The sequence below is a fragment of the Accipiter gentilis genome, unplaced genomic scaffold (genome assembly GCF_929443795.1).
Source record: "Accipiter gentilis unplaced genomic scaffold, bAccGen1.1, whole genome shotgun sequence".
Classification (NCBI taxonomy): domain Eukaryota; kingdom Metazoa; phylum Chordata; class Aves; order Accipitriformes; family Accipitridae; genus Astur; species Astur gentilis.
Window position 1 is genome coordinate 67158 of NW_026060989.1, and position 15547 is coordinate 82704.

The window sequence follows — 15547 nt, forward strand, 5'->3', positions numbered from 1 at the left end:
TTTATTCTGTAATCAAAACTGGAACTGTTGTCCCTGGTTATGTGTGCTTACTTATTTGTTTTTAACGCTGCTTCAGTGAGACTCCGTCTGAGGGCAGAAGAATCACAAAGCTAGACCAGATTTTGCTAAATGGAAATAACATAACACTGGTAAGTCAGCATTGTTAAAATGCTGCATGCATTTATTTTCTGTACCTGTAAATCAATCGGTCACTGAGCTCAGCTACTTTAAGCTGAGCTTTCCAGACAATTCCATTACACAAGGTAATTTCAAGTAGCTTCTGGGGCATATGTGTGTATGAATGATGCTGGAAAAGTGACCTTGCTGTCTTAGTACACGTTACAGGTTAAAAAAAAAAAAAAAAAAAAAAAAAAAGAGCATGTCCCTAACTTTATTTGGTGAATGTTTTTCTGGTCTTCAGGTGTGCCAGGGAATCACTGGCTTTGTTAAGCGCTCCGTAAGCTGGTTCATACAGTGGCTTTTAACTCACGAGTGTTTGCCTGCATAAGCGTGTAGGTGGAATGCATCTACGTTTTATCCATTATTGTATGTATAGATGTGTTTGCAGCAGTTTGGATGTTTACAAGCTTGTCAAGTCATTTGGCAGTTATGATTACCATGTGATGCCCAGAGAGCTGTACCTTTACGTGCTCTGAAAAAAATCTGGAGGTCTGTTGGCTTATACCAAATCAGAAGCACTATGATTTTTAGTTTATTATCTGCTGGTGTAGGTAGGTCAGTACTGCAACAGTAATTAAATACTGTGATTATGCATCCCTAAGCTGAATTCTGCGACTTCCTAAATACCACAAGAGCAGACCTAGAATAGTTTGTTGTTTGTCGGCATAGATGGCTACAAAGTCAGGACTTCCTACGTAAAAGCATTCCTAATTTTGTGGGAAGAGGAGAGGATGACCAACTCGAGTCGAAATGAGCTCTGTGTGAATGAGGAACAATCTCCATTTTGCTGTCTTACCCAGCTTGCACCTCCTCACTGTGTGTCTGAGCAAGTGCCATCTTGCCTTAATTTCTAAGCCTCTTCCTGCTTTGGTTATTGTTCTGCCTCCTTAAAGGATAGTGCGTGTTCTGACTTCTTGTGTGGGGTAAAATTACTACCCTCCGGTTAAGCTGGTGGTATACTGCCCTGGAAGCAGAAGCTGGTGATGCTTAGAGTGCAAATTTTCAGCGAGACGTAGATACATTTCTGTATCGGATCTTGTGCCTCTCTTGCGGACACGTCTTCCCACGTCAGGAAGACTATGCTTTAGACTTTTTCTTACTTCGGTCCTGAAAGCAGCAAAGTTCTTCCTCTTTAGAAGTGCTCAGCTAATTATTAAGAACGTATCAGTAAAAGCAATGGTTATCCTCTTCTTTTATCCCTTATTCAGGAAAGGTGCATCACTAATGATGATGCTGGTTTTGTAAGTTGAAACCGTTACTTTCCTGTAAAGACACACTAATTTGTTCTGAATAAAAGCCTTTCTTTTTGTTCTCTTTGTGCTCAGTTACGTAAGTGCACGAGTGAGTGAGTTTTCCAACGGGTTGATGGAGTGGAAAAAGAATAGTTACGTTCCAGTTGCTGTCGGTCTTCAGTTTTTCTACATCTGTTGCATTTGTTTATGGCCCAAGTCTATATAAAACCCAAATCGTGGGCCAAGAGATTGCTATTCTTTGCACTACAGGCAGATACTAAGCTGGATCATTTGTTTAAACCCTGCTTCAGGCTGTGTCGCCAGAAACCGTGTGGTAGAGTGCTGCAGAATTCTGAAAGCTCTTCAGAGTGGATGCATCTGTTTGATGCTCAGCAGCCGTTGGTTCTGCTGGCCTTGAGGTTCAGCACTCTTGGACTTGTTTTGCTTGGCAGATGTACTCTCTTGTAGTAAAGGCATTGTAGTGGTATTTTGCGAGTGAGGACAGACAGACCAGACATCGTTCATGTCCAGGGAGCCGGGGCGGGAAGGTTGGTGTTCAAGCTTCTCATTCCTGTCAGCGGTGACTCCGCTTGCACCACTAAGTGGTGCTGTGTACATACGCTTTATTAAATCGGGAGCTGCCTGTGCCTGCCTGCTTGTGTAGTTCGGAGCGGTCCTTTTAGAGAAAATGTTCTTTTGGCTGCATTTGTTCTCCTGTGATACAAAAACTTGACAGCTGTTGGGGGCAACTACTACTTTAGGAGAATTTCTATAAAGTAAGAAATTGCTGGTTTTATTTTGTCATGGTGGGCACAAAATTAACTGATTCAAAATCACGTCCGCTGCAGCTTATGCTTCCGTAACACACCACTCAACTGATTTCTATGCGTAAATGTCTTCGGAGAGGAATCACAGGTGCCTGCTGTGACTATAGGGACAAGCAGTATGGGCTCACAGGAACAGAACATGCTTTGCCTTCCCATCACCAGAAGAAAGAGAGAAAGAAAGAAAGAGGTGAAGAAGGGTGCTCAGGAGCAAGAGGCTGCAAGGAAGTTGCTGTACGTGATCCTTTTGCCTTGCTTTATCTGACAGAAAAGCTGCCTTCTGCTAGTTGGGTCTTGGCTTGAAAGACAAGGGGAGAGAGACTCCCGCCCCTCTCCCAGGGAGGGTGCTACTTTTGACTGGCTTGTTCTGACTATGTGATCTGCAATTACAATATTGAGATTGCATGGTGACAGTCTATACCACTGACTCCCTGAGTGGTTTTTCATTTCTGTCCCCGCTTCCTTCTCCAGCTTTTTTCAATATATCAATTTTAAAAAAAAAAAAAAAAAATTAATAAAAATTTAACCTTACATGAACATCATCTGTTGGCTTTGGCCCCAAACACTTTATTTCCTAGAAATAAGTTGAGTCTCTTCATCAGAATATGTAAAAGATTTCTAGCCACTGTAGTACTATTGTATTGTTTGTTTTTTTAAATAAGATTCTGTCCAGGTTCCAGCATGTGCACTAAATTTCTACTGCAGTAGAAGAGAGTCTTAAGCTGAAGAGAGATTTCATGCTTGGGAGAGAAAAAGGGCAGATCTTGACTCAAAAGTAACTTTTCCAAGGGAAAGGTAAACTCTTTTGTTTCTTTGGGGATTTTTATTCTGATAGCACAAGCATCTTGTTCTCTCAGGATTTTGTAATCTCTGGGAAAAAAAACCCTTGGTGTTGTGTCACTTCCTCCTTCCCTGGCTGTGTTTTTTTCACTCCTTTTCAGAGGAAGTGCTAATACTGTTATAATTTAGGAAGACATTTTAACTTTTGACTCGGAGGTCTGCAGACTTCACTGTAAAGACAGTTTCTGTGCATCCAAATGCTGTTAATCCCTTAAAATACGAAATGAAAGATGTGTAACTTGGAGCTGAGACTGAGTCAGAGTATTCCAGATGGGTCTGGTTTACTTTGCATTCAGTGTTCCTGTAGCCTGTTGCTTTGGAAGGTACAGGTAATAAGCTTTTCAATCGAATAAATGAGCGGTAGTGGTTTTTTGTTTTCCTCCCCTAGAAATGTAGTGCTTGATCAGACTGCACTGACCTGTAGAAGTTGTGGGCACTGTGGTGTTCTCCAGAATGCTACTTGGGCTGCCACTACAAGTAGGCCATTTAAAACAATAACCTTAGACTTTAAAAATACATAAAAACTTCATGATGCTTAAAGTATAGAGCAGAGTAGTCATCAGGTTAAAATAACTTCATGCTTATGACATGCACAGTGATGGTTCCTTTCAGGTTTTTTGGTTGTTGTTGGTGGTGGTTGTTTTTTCTTCTTTAAGATGGCACTGGTTGCAGTGATCTTCAGTTTTACGGCACAGCTAACTGTCTTAGTATAGATATGGTTCCTTTCTGCCTACTATTTCCGTTTACTGGCAGACATAGTTAAGATAGCTCTTTGGAGTTGTGGAGTGCGCGTGTGTATATATCTATATGTGTGTGTGTGTGTGAATGTGTATGAAAATAAGAAGACCTAAAGTCCCCTCCCCACATCATTAGCTTTCGCTGCCCTGTATTTCAGTGTTACCAAGATTTTAAAGTGACCCAAGTATTGCTGTTGCAAATGTTTCCATGTTTGTCTAACTATTGTGATGACAGAAAAAAAAAATAAAATCAAAACACTAAATGTTTTATTACTTGCCCTATAACTATATAGGCGTTCCCTGTCTAATATCTATTTCTTTTTTCAGGATTCACTGTATTTATTTTTTTTTTACCCTATGAAACGGAAAGAGATTTCTGGCTTACTGTTGGCTTTTGATAGACGTTTTATCCTTGGGGAATTGCCCACCAATTACTTCATAGAGTTTGGAATTTAACTGAAGGACATTTTGCATGCCCGTGTTCAAATAGCGATGCTAACAGGCCACCATACGGTTCATGTTGATAGCTTTATGGATACTTAAAGGTAGGCAATAGTCTTATTTTTTAATAATGCTTAACCTTTTTCTCTTTGGCATGAACAAGCAAGTCTGCCTGGTTTTGTAGGACTTGCAGCTTTTCCTTAACATCAGACTTTAAAAAGGGGAGAACCAGTAGTATCAGGTACGCAGTTAGGATGGCGATTTTTAAAATACTAAGCTGCGTAACAGTCTCGGGAAGAACACGTGTGACTGGGCGTGAGAGTCTGTGGTACAGCATTACTAACCTTTGCTAAAAAAAGTTTTGAAGAATGAAGCATTTGCTTTATGAACGGTACTTGAGGACGAATTCTGATGCTGCTGCTAAAGTTTATTGAAAAATAGGCACTGATTTCAGTGGTGATGCAGGTGTGGTTTCTGTTCATGCCTTAAATCTGAAAAGAAGAGAAGAGAAACCTCCATTTGAAGGAGGATTTTGTATGAAGGGTAATCAAACCAGTAACCTGCTTTAAGAACGACTTTAACATATTTGGAGCATCGGTTAAAGGCAAATAAGTAAAGTTTATCATATCCTCCTACATAAGCTGTGACTATTGAATACAGTCGGCAGTCCACCTCAGAACTTGCTGGTGCGCAACTGCAACGTGTTAAGTTGTAAGACTTCACAGCCACGAGCTGATGGGCCACAGTTCTCTCCGAGCATAAAGCGCTGTAAGTTTTAGTTTCTTGCACAGCAGTGACTCTTTTCAACATTAGTAACTATACAACAGGGTAAAAGGCAAATTTAGTGAATAATAATGTGTCATTCTCAGAGTAGCTGTTTGCATTTCACCATGATGCAGATGCTTTTTATAGCAGTTGTGTTGGCACATGTGTTAGAATTCGGTTAATTCTCTCCTGAACTCATTTAAACTTTTGGCTTCAACTGCATCACTGGCAATATGTTTCAGAATAGAATAATTATTTCCTTTAAAAAAAAACGGGGGTGGGGGGGTAAGAAGAAGGGGTGGAGGAAGCGGGGATAAAAAAATCTGTTGTCTGCCAGTGCTGTGGGCTGCTCACTCATTTTTCTGTAGAACTTCTGGGGGTTTTGTTGTTGTTGTTGTTGTTGTTGTTGTTGTTGTTCTTCTTCTTCTACCTTAATGCTAATAGGCATTTCTACCTTTTCTACCTTGTTTTTCTACCTAATGCTAATAGGCATTAGCCTATCCTCTGCACCTTTGGTCATTTCCTGAAGTTTGTCTGTAGTTTCCTGCATTAGTAGGTAAATGTATCTATTTTACTTTACAGAGTTTTGATAGTTTTTTAAATTATACAAGAAATTTAAGTCTTGGAACAAATGTCTTTGCTTATTGATTTTTGTGAGTAGCTGCAAAAATCTTATGTATTAGTTGCCCCTTTTAAAATTAAAATAAAAATGAATGCTATGCAAGAAATAGGTTGCAAGTAACTGTTAGGGTCTTACTACTGCTCGCTGTTGAGAGATCGTGGGAAGTGCAGAGAATTTGTGTTAAAAGTTACGGGCATTTTTCAAGATAGTTTTCCAGGTCTGAGGCGTGCTGAAATATCTTTTTCCTATGATAGTGTGTTTAGTTTCGTTGACTTCAGCGGAACACACAGAATACATTGACTTAAACTAGCTGAGAATCTGATGATAAGGTTTTATACTCTACCTAACATAGTGTTGTGATGACCTGTCCCCTGAACTCAAAATTATGTTTGATGATCGTAACAGGAGGCCGGATCTTTGATCTGGAAATTATGCTGATAGCGACATTACAGAATCCAGGCTTGTAACTTCACTGGTTTCTTGCAGCCCCTCAAGTTCATGAAGGACAATAAAGACCCATTCTCTTTTGTTCTTGTGCTATAATCAGTGATGGAAGTATGACATTGTCAGTTGTAAGAAGTGGCTTAACTGCTGTTGGAGTCTGCTTTTATGCCTGGAAAACCTGTTGATTTGCATGGGTTTGCACAGCTTGTGCTAATGATATGGCTGGAATGAGACAGGGTCTTGTGTAGTCTGCAAGGGCTGTATATGGTCCTGGTTTATAGCTGGGTGGGAGGGATTGGTTCAAGTTACTTCTGATTTGCCCTATTTAATATCTTAAATAGGAGTGAACAGGGTGATTGGAACAGTTTCATTTTTACAAGAGGAAATTTATAAATCGGTTTTTATCCTGTGTTAGAATTAAGATATGTATTTACTGGAGACAACGAGTCTAGCCTGAACACTGAAACAGCTCTGTTTTGGGCACACTATTAGAACTTTTTTAAAATTTTCAAATCATAACAGTCTGTCAGTTCATGCTTGTTGAGTCTGAGACATTAAGTGATGCCCTTTGAACAGGGAAACATTGCTAATAATTGATATTTGGTTTGTAGACTATACCTTTTGTATGCTCTAAAGTCACCTGTTGTTTCCCTTTCATTTATAAAAGTTCTGTTCGTCAAACCATATAAGCGCATACCTAAATTCAGTGTTAAACTTCCTGAATTGCTCTAAACTATTGCGTTGCTGTAAACTGTTTTGGCTGATAAACCTAAGCGGTCAGCTTGGTATTCCTCCATGTATATGTGATTAAGATGCAATAGGTCGGAACGAGTTACCAGGCAACTGCATGCTCCAGCTGCATAGGAGGCACAAAGCAGCTGGCCCGTTCCTTGTAATCAGTGGGAAAGTACAGATTCTCCTGTGACCTTGGTCACTCTTGTCTATAACATATTAGATAAGAGTATTTTGATACTCCTCTCGCAGTGGGAGAAACACTGCTTGTGTCTGTGCAGTGTGTGAAAATCACTTTACCAAGATGCTTTTATTTCTAAAACCCTTGGAAAAAAAACTCAAAACGGAGTTTTAAAACTTTTTTAATCCAAGGCAAACGTCAGGATTCTCATTCTTACAAAGTATTTTACAATTGTGTAACCTTGTAGACTGTACGGAGAATGAGGATCTTGCATGTGACATACTCAAAAGTTTCATTTTCGGTGTTCTACACGCTTCTACTGATCGCAGCGCCTTTGTTTCCTAAGGGCACCTGGCAACAGACAATGCGTATGGGTTTCAAGGCCCTGTGGAACAGAGAAGGTAGTTTGCCAGTGTTCTTACTGCTGTTGCAGACATTGTTTCAGTGGATTGAAAGTGGCACGTTCCAAGTACCTTTTCCTACCATTGCTGCGTATATTTTTTTTTTTTTCAATCCAGAAGAATGTTTCTGTACTTCCCTTCCCTATAGGTGCATGTTGATTTACATTGCATGCTATTGCAGTGTTCTTAGTCTACCAGTTACAGATTACTCCTTTCAGTTCTTGTGCATTTCTGAATGTGTATCTACCTACTAAACTCACATTTCTTCAGACCTGATATGCAACTGCTACGGAAGTCAGCTATTGTGCTAGTTATGGTGTTTACCCCGTCAGTTGCTTTACTGTCTAATAAGTACCTTGATGACAGAGAAGGGGAGTGTCAGAAAATGGACAAGTCAGGCTTTATATTAGAGATGGTTTTCATAAGATTTAAGAGAATGCAGTTTTGGCATAAGGATTTACATACCGCTCCCGGTGTTCTGTTGGGCTGACGGTGTTCTGTTGGGCTGACGTTTTGCAAGAAGCTGAGGTGTTTAACTTTCAAAAGCTGTTTATGTAAATTGGCTTAGCTCTGAGTAGTCTCCTTCAGCTGTGTGTAACGAAGAAATAAATGTGCATCTCTAGACATGTGCATATGCAGATAGAATTGTAAGTGCAGAGCTGGGGATGATGCTTGTGTTTGAGGGTAGAAATACGGAGAGGGACAGCAGTGGGGAAAGAAGAACCTTTGAAGATAGTCTAGTGTTGCTCTCATTCTAGAGGTGAATGATCAACTTTCTGTACCATTCTTGACAAACGCTTGCCTAATTTATTCTTAAACATTTCCTGTAATTATTACTACTGTTGCAAAGATTGCCACATACCCTAAGTTTTTCAGGTTGTAATTTAAGCCCCATGATTCCGTGTAACTGTGTGCAGTGGATGCACAGAAAAGTTCTTCCTTATAGCTACCTTTTAGAGTTTAAACATTGTTCTTTCTCTCCAGTATTGCCCTTTCTAGGTTAAGAGGCTGTTTTTCAATTTATGCTTTGAAGTCAGACTCCTGTACATCGTTGAGCACCCTCTTGGACTTACTGTAGACCCTCACCAGTTATACTACACCCTTCTTGAAAAGCAGTACATCATCTGGAGGGTTCAGCAGCTAATCCGTGCAAATGTAGCGTGGCAGAAATAATGCTTGGACGTACTAACTCAAGTGTGATGTGTGACGAGGATTCACTGGGCCTTTTGATTAGCAAGAAACGGTACATAAGAACTAGGTGACAGAAATAGGACACGAAGCTGGCACCCTGGTCTTCAAGCTTACAGTGCAGCTCCGTGGGCTTTGGCTGACTACAGAAGAGCATGAGGCACAGGAGAGAACTGCTGCTGGATCTTAGTGAAAGGATGGCAAGTCATTTGGAGAGAGGTTTTCAAAGCCAGGAATTCAAGTCGGGTGCCGGATTCCAGATTGCCTGTGACATCACTGTGTACTTCCCTCGCTTGTCTAACTTTGTGTTGTATATTGTCTAGCAGCTTTTCTTTCAAAGTTAACAAAGCTACACTTGTGTGATAGGTGATGTAATGATCTCATAATAATAGGCAAAATCCAAGTCACAGAAAATGCCAGCATTTGAAAGAGAGCCCTGATAAATTGCTAGTGCCTTATACCACTGCCACTTACCAGGCCTTCCATGTTAGAGCTGTCTTAATCATTGATGCTGTTTCCTCAGACTTGGAGCTGTAATACCTGCTTCTTGTTTCAGCGTATATTATGAAGTTGCTGATGGCACTGCCTTAGCCCTTTGGCTAAGAAGAATAGCAAATAATTTGTGGATTATCCGTAGAAGCAGCTGCCAAACAGCATTCTCTTCGAATCAATAGGGAAGAAAGCTGCTGCACCGGTTTGTCTGGGTTCCCTCATACCAAAGGTCTTTCTCACATTTATTGATCCTTTTATATTTTCCAACTTGTTCAGGGTCAGCTGATGACCGGAGGGAACTGTCACATCTTTGAAAAGTGCTTGTAACTGTGAAAAGAGGTTTGTTGACTTCCTCACGTGATAAGTAGACATTGAAGAAATTGCATGTTGCTCATCTCTTAAGTCAGAGACCGGAATTGGATAGATACCGTGTTACTGGAAAATAAAATATAGCTGGGCCCCTTGAGACAGAAATGTAGTGATGAAATGGTGTCATATTATCACAGGGACATAGTGACTGTTTTCTCAACTAACAAACAGATCCTAGGCAAAAAGGATGTTTGTTCCAGGTAATTCTGGTCAGTCTCCCAAGGCAGCGGATCTGCTTTGCAAATGAGAAAAAGTGGACCTAAATGTTGAAACAGGAAGGGCTATTTTTCTTCCCCAGTTCAAAATGGGCACAGCAGAGCCTGTATAGTATTCAAATTAGTAGCAGCTCCTTCGCCTGCTTGTTAGCAGACAGAGCAGAATCTGTACTTTCTCCTGTATGGCTCTTGAAAGAAACTTGGTTGAACTCCTTTGCTTGGTGGAAAAAAAAGTGGGATGTTGGATCAAGTGCAACTGTAGCAAATACTGACCTTCCTGAAACTATTTAGAGTGTTCATGTGTTGATACTCGTTAGGAAAAACCAAAACTTGAAAAAAATCCTATAAGGATTAAGCTATAAGATTGTTTTCAGGGGAAGAAAAGGAAAAAAAAAAAAAAAAAAAAAAAAAAAAGGAAAACTAAATGGAAGATAGTTTTAGAGAAAGTAACTTTCATAGCACTTGGAGGTACCATAGCTGTCTGTAAACAGGATGTTTAAGGAAAAGATACTCGGTCTCTTTATGATTCTTTCTGTGGCCTTCTGACTGAAAAGTCTGACTGTGTGAACCCTGGTTATCTGTGTTACGGAAAACTGATGTGCTTTGCAAGCTGAGATTCTTCTGCAACAGAGCAAAGTAGGACAGACATGGTCTTGTGGTTTGGGTTACTATCCTGTGACGTGCCAAAAGAGGTCAGAAACTGTTTTAAGAGACTCTGGTGTCAGGGCAGAGGTTTCTGGGGAGATTGGAGCTCAGCCCATCAGCTCAGCTCACCCCGGGGGTGCGGGGCTGTGCGGAGGTGGCGGCTGCCGTCAGGTGAGGGTTTCCTCGGGCAGCGCGGGGCTGCGGCTGTGTGCGGAGGCGGCGGGAAGCGAGGGAGGGCGAGCGGCTGGATGGGGCGAGGGGGGCCGGCGGGCAGGGGCCTGGCCTGGGCCGGGCCGGGCCGAGCCGGCGGGCAGGGGCCTGTCCTGGGCCGGGCCGGCGGGCAGGGGCCTGGCCTTGTCCGGGCAGGGGCCGGGCCGGGCCGAGCCGAGCCGGCGGGCAGGGGCTGGGGCCGGGCCGGGCCGGGCGGCCCCGCGCCACCCTCCCGCGTCGGCGCGGTGGCGGGCGGCGAAGCCCGTCGCCTTCGCAGCCGCGGTGAAGTGCGCGGGTCTGGCCGCAGCGTCCGGCGTTCTTGGCCGGCGAGGGAAAAATCCTCGCCGGGCCGGGGCTGCGGGCGCGGCGGCCCTCCGGGCTCGTCAGTCAGGCGTCCGCCTGAGGCCGCGGGGCTTCCCGCCGCTCGGGAGCCGCGGCCGGGCCTGTCAGCGGCGCGGCCCCTGCCCGCGGCGGCGGAGAGGCGCTGGGGCGTCCCGGTCTCCGGCGCGGGCAGCGAGCGGGGTGGGGGGTGGCTCCGGGCAAAGGAGGTTTGCAAAGGCCGGCTGGGGACGAGCGTTGGCGCTCGGCAGACCCGCGGTGATGTGCTGTGGCCCGGCGGCACCGAGGTGGAGGGAGGTTCTCGGTGGAGGGAACGTGTTCCTGCGGCCGCAGGAACTTGTGGAGGTACCTACCGGCAGCAGTTGAGGAAGCGGGTTTTTTACTGTGGTTTTTTTCCTGTCTCTTTTTTTCGCCTTCTTTCTGTGCTTTTCACCAGTGCCCGCGGCAATGACTTTTTTTGCCGCCACAGCGTTAAGGTTTTTGCTGGAAAACATGTATGTTCTACAAAGCAATATCTTGTGCCTTTCAATCTACAGAACTTGTGGACAAATGCGTAGGTCCACGCACGCGTTCATGTTGTGATGAAGAGCGATCAGAAATTGTGGGAACGCTTCTAGGACTTGATGACTTTGTCCGTATCCTTTGATGGAGGTGTTTAAGGCCGTCCAGTTTATGCTCCAGCTCAGTGATGTTACTGCTTTTGAGAGGTTTGAGTTCACCGGATAGGAGAGCCTTTTTTGTATGGATCAGTTGTCTTGTTCTGATTTTTTGTATTTTACAGGTAAAATCACAGCTCAGCGTGACATGGAAATAACTGGAAATAGTTTTATTTTTAAATTCGGGGCCTTATTTTCCTTGAATCTGGTTTTTCAGATACGGTGCTAGAAGACGTTACAGAATTGCAAGTGTTGTTTCTGCCTCCTGTTCCTCTTGAACATTTGGTTTCCTGGGGAAAAATACTGTGTAAGCTCTGTAAGCAAAGAGGTTTTATGTTTTTGGAATATTTGCCAGCTGAAGGGTTTGTACCTTGGACTTAAAATGTAGAGGATGATCTGTTCAGGCCATCCATGTCATAGAGTAGCTGTTGCGTGATTTATACTTGTAATCAGGTTCCTACTTGATAGCCTTAACTTTGCGTGGATTGTGTGTTGAACTTTGCAGTAGTTTGTTTGTTTTTACATTTCCTTAAGGTCTAGGCAAAGGCTTAGAGAGTTAGCAGACTTAAGGATAAGCATTTATTACTTTGTCCTGCCACGTTGCTATTTGAAACCTGTTCTGAGTGTTGGTGGTATTGAAGAAATGGCCGAGATTTCGAGGGTGAATCTGTATCTTTAGGTGTACTGAGCAGAAAAGTACAATGGATCTTTTTAGTTGCCAGATAGCTTGCTTTATCCAGGCGGTCAATTTGTCAAGATCAGGCTGCAGCGTGGCCAATTCATTTCTTAGTTCCAACAACTGCCATCTTAATGTAGAGATTTATTCTGTAATCAAAACTGGAACTGTTGTCCCTGGTTATGTGTGCTTACTTATTTGTTTTTAACGCTGCTTCAGTGAGACTCCGTCTGAGGGCAGAAGAATCACAAAGCTAGACCAGATTTTGCTAAATGGAAATAACATAACACTGGTAAGTCAGCATTGTTAAAATGCTGCATGCATTTATTTTCTGTACCTGTAAATCAATCAGTCACTGAGCTCAGCTACTTTAAGCTGAGCTTTCCAGACAATTCCATTACACAAGGTAATTTCAAGTAGCTTCTGGGGCATATGTGTGTATGAAGGACGCTGGAAAAGTGATCTTGCTGTCTTAGTACACGTTACAGTTTAAAAAAAAAAAAAAAAAAAGAAAAAAAAAAAAAGAGCATGTCCCTAACTTTATTTTGGTGAATGTTTTTCTGGTCTTCAGGTGTGCAAGGGAATCACTGGCTTTGTTAAGCGCTCCGTAAGCTGGTTCATACAGTGGCTTTTAACTCACGAGTGTTTGCCTGCATAAGCGTGTAGGTGGAACGCATCTACGTTTTATCCATTATTGTATGTATAGATGTGTTTGCAGCAGTTTGGATGTTTACAAGCTTGTCAAGTCGTTTGGCAGTTATGATTGCCATGATGCCCAGAGAGCTGTACCTTTACATGCTCTGAAAACAATCTGGAGGTCTGTTGGCTTATACCAAATCAGAAGCACTGTGATTTTTAGTTTATTATCTGCTGGTGTAGGTAGGTCAGTACTGAAACAGTAATTAAATACTGTGATTATGCATCCCTAAGCTGAATTCTGCAACTTCCTAAATACCACAAGAGCAGACCTAGAATAGTTTTTTGTTTGTTGGCATAGATGGCTACAAAGTCAGGACTTCCTGCGTAAAAGCATTCCTAATTTTGTGGGAAGAGGAGAGGACGACCAACTCGAGTCGAAATGAGCTCTGTGTGAATGAGGAACAATCTCCATTTTGCTGTCTTACCCAGCTTGCACCTCCTCACTGTGTGTCTGAGCAAGTGCCATCTTGCCTTAATTTCTAAGCCTTTTTCTGCTTTGGTTATTGTTCTGCCTCCTTAAAGGATAGCGTGTGTTCTGACTTCTTGTATGGGGTAAAATTACTACCCTCCGGTTAAGCTGGTGGTATACTGCCCTGGAAGCAGAAGCTGGTGATGCTTAGAGTGCAAATTTTCAGCGAGACGTAGATACGTTTCTGTATCGGACCGTGTGCCTCTCTTGCGGACACGTCTTCCCACGTCAGGAAGACTATGCTTTAGACTTTTTCTTACTTCGGTCCTGAAAGCAGCAAAGTTCTTCCTCTTTAGAAGTGCTCAGCTAATTATTAAGAACGTATCAGTAAAAGCAATGGTTATCCTCTTCTTTTATCCCTTATTCAGGAAAGGTGCATCACTAATGATGATGCTGGTTTTGTAAGTTGAAACTGTTACTTTCCTGTAAAGACACACTAATTTGTTCTGAATAAAAGCCTTTCTTTTTGTTCTCTTTGTGTTCAGTTACGTAAGTGCACGAGTGAGTGAGTTTTCCAACGGGTTGATGGAGTGGAAAAAGAATAGTTACGTTCCAGTTGCTGTCGGTCTTCAGTTTTTCTACATCTGTTGCATTTGTTTATGGCCCAAGTCTATATAAAACCCAAATCGTGGGCCAAGAGATTGCTATTCTTTGCACTACAGGCAGATACTAAACTGGATCGTTTGTTTAAACCCTGCTTCAGGCTGTGTCGCCAGAAACCATGTGGTAGAGTGCTGCAGAATTCTGAAAGCTCTTCAGAGTGGATGCATCTGTTTGATGCTCAGCAGCCGTTGGTTCTGCTGGCCTTGAGTTTTCATGTGTTGATACTCATTAGAAAAAAAAACAAAACTTGAAAAAAATCCTATAAGGATTAAGCTATAAGATTGTTTCCGGGGGGGGGGGGGGGGGGAAGAAAAAAAAGGAAAACTAAATGGAAGATAGTTTTAGAGAAAGTAACGTTCATAGCACTTGGAGGTAACATAGCTGTCTGTAAACAGGATGCTTAAGGAAAAGATACTTGGTCTCTTTATGATTCTTTCTGTGGCCTTCTAACTGAAAAGTCTGACTGTGTGAACCCTGGTTATCTGTGTTACAGAAAACTGATGTGCTTTGCAAGCTGAGATTCTTCTGCAACAGAGCAAAGTAGGAGAGACATGGTCTTGTGGTTTGGGTTACTATCATGTAATTTACACAGACTGTAACAGCCAAATCTTTTTGTGATTTAAAAACTTCATTTAACTGCATAAAGGATGAATGTGCCCCGTGAAGAGTTTCTTGTGTTCGTGCACATTGCCAGTGATTTACCGCTGAGAGAAGTCCTAGCAATTGTAAACAACTAGATAATTCATCAGAACATCACACATAAATTTATCTCCAGTGATTTTTATATCACAGCTAGTCTAATGCATTAACTTTTTATCTGTGGAGCTCTTCCGTAATAATCTACTTCTCATTTTATGGGATAGACAATGAAGGAATTTCTTGAAATATCTAAAAGACAACATTGGATGACAAAAGGGGAGAGACAGAATGGGTTTTGAAGTGTCGATGCAGTATTACAGATTGTGTTGCCATTCATAGAGGAGAAGACTACTTTGGTTATGATACCAAAAGATTTCTCTTCCACATCTGTAAGCTACACTAATTATTTTACGCTTAGAAGCTTAAACGATCCCGAGAAGGTAATTTCAACCTCTTAATAAAGGCTACATGGCTAACATGATATTATTCACTTTGTGTGATTTAGGTTAACACATATCATTCTCAGTGAAAACTGTTGAATTAAGAGTTTTATTTTCACATATCCTGGATATCAGAAATTGGAAGACTACGTAAATTGTCAGAGGTTTCAGTTTGCAAGTCTACTGAAGCTTTTAAATGCCTGATTAACGTTTAAGCGCAGAAGAAAGCCTACTACTGAATTCAGGTGGGACCGTATTTCTGTGAAGCAGCACATCTGGTTTTAGTACCCCCCCATGCACCTTTGTACCCTCACCTACCCTCCCCACTATGTCCGTGTCTCCCCCATGCACACCCCCATCTCCTGCTCCAGCCCACTCCCTTCACCCACACGAGTTTTTAACCCACGTGAGTTGTTTCCCCCTGCGCCCCCTGCTCTCCTGTCTCCTGCCCTGCCTCCCTCCTTTCCCTCCTCCGTATTCCACACCACCACCCCCCATCATCCATCAG

At 42.5% G+C, this 15547-nt stretch overlaps 1 protein-coding gene across 27 annotated transcripts in view; it reads right to left on the bottom strand.

The window, feature by feature from the left end:
• Positions 1–15547, bottom strand: part of LOC126037256 (uncharacterized protein DKFZp434B061-like) — a 306771-nt gene that overhangs the window by 65958 nt on the left and 225266 nt on the right. The window lies entirely within an intron of this gene.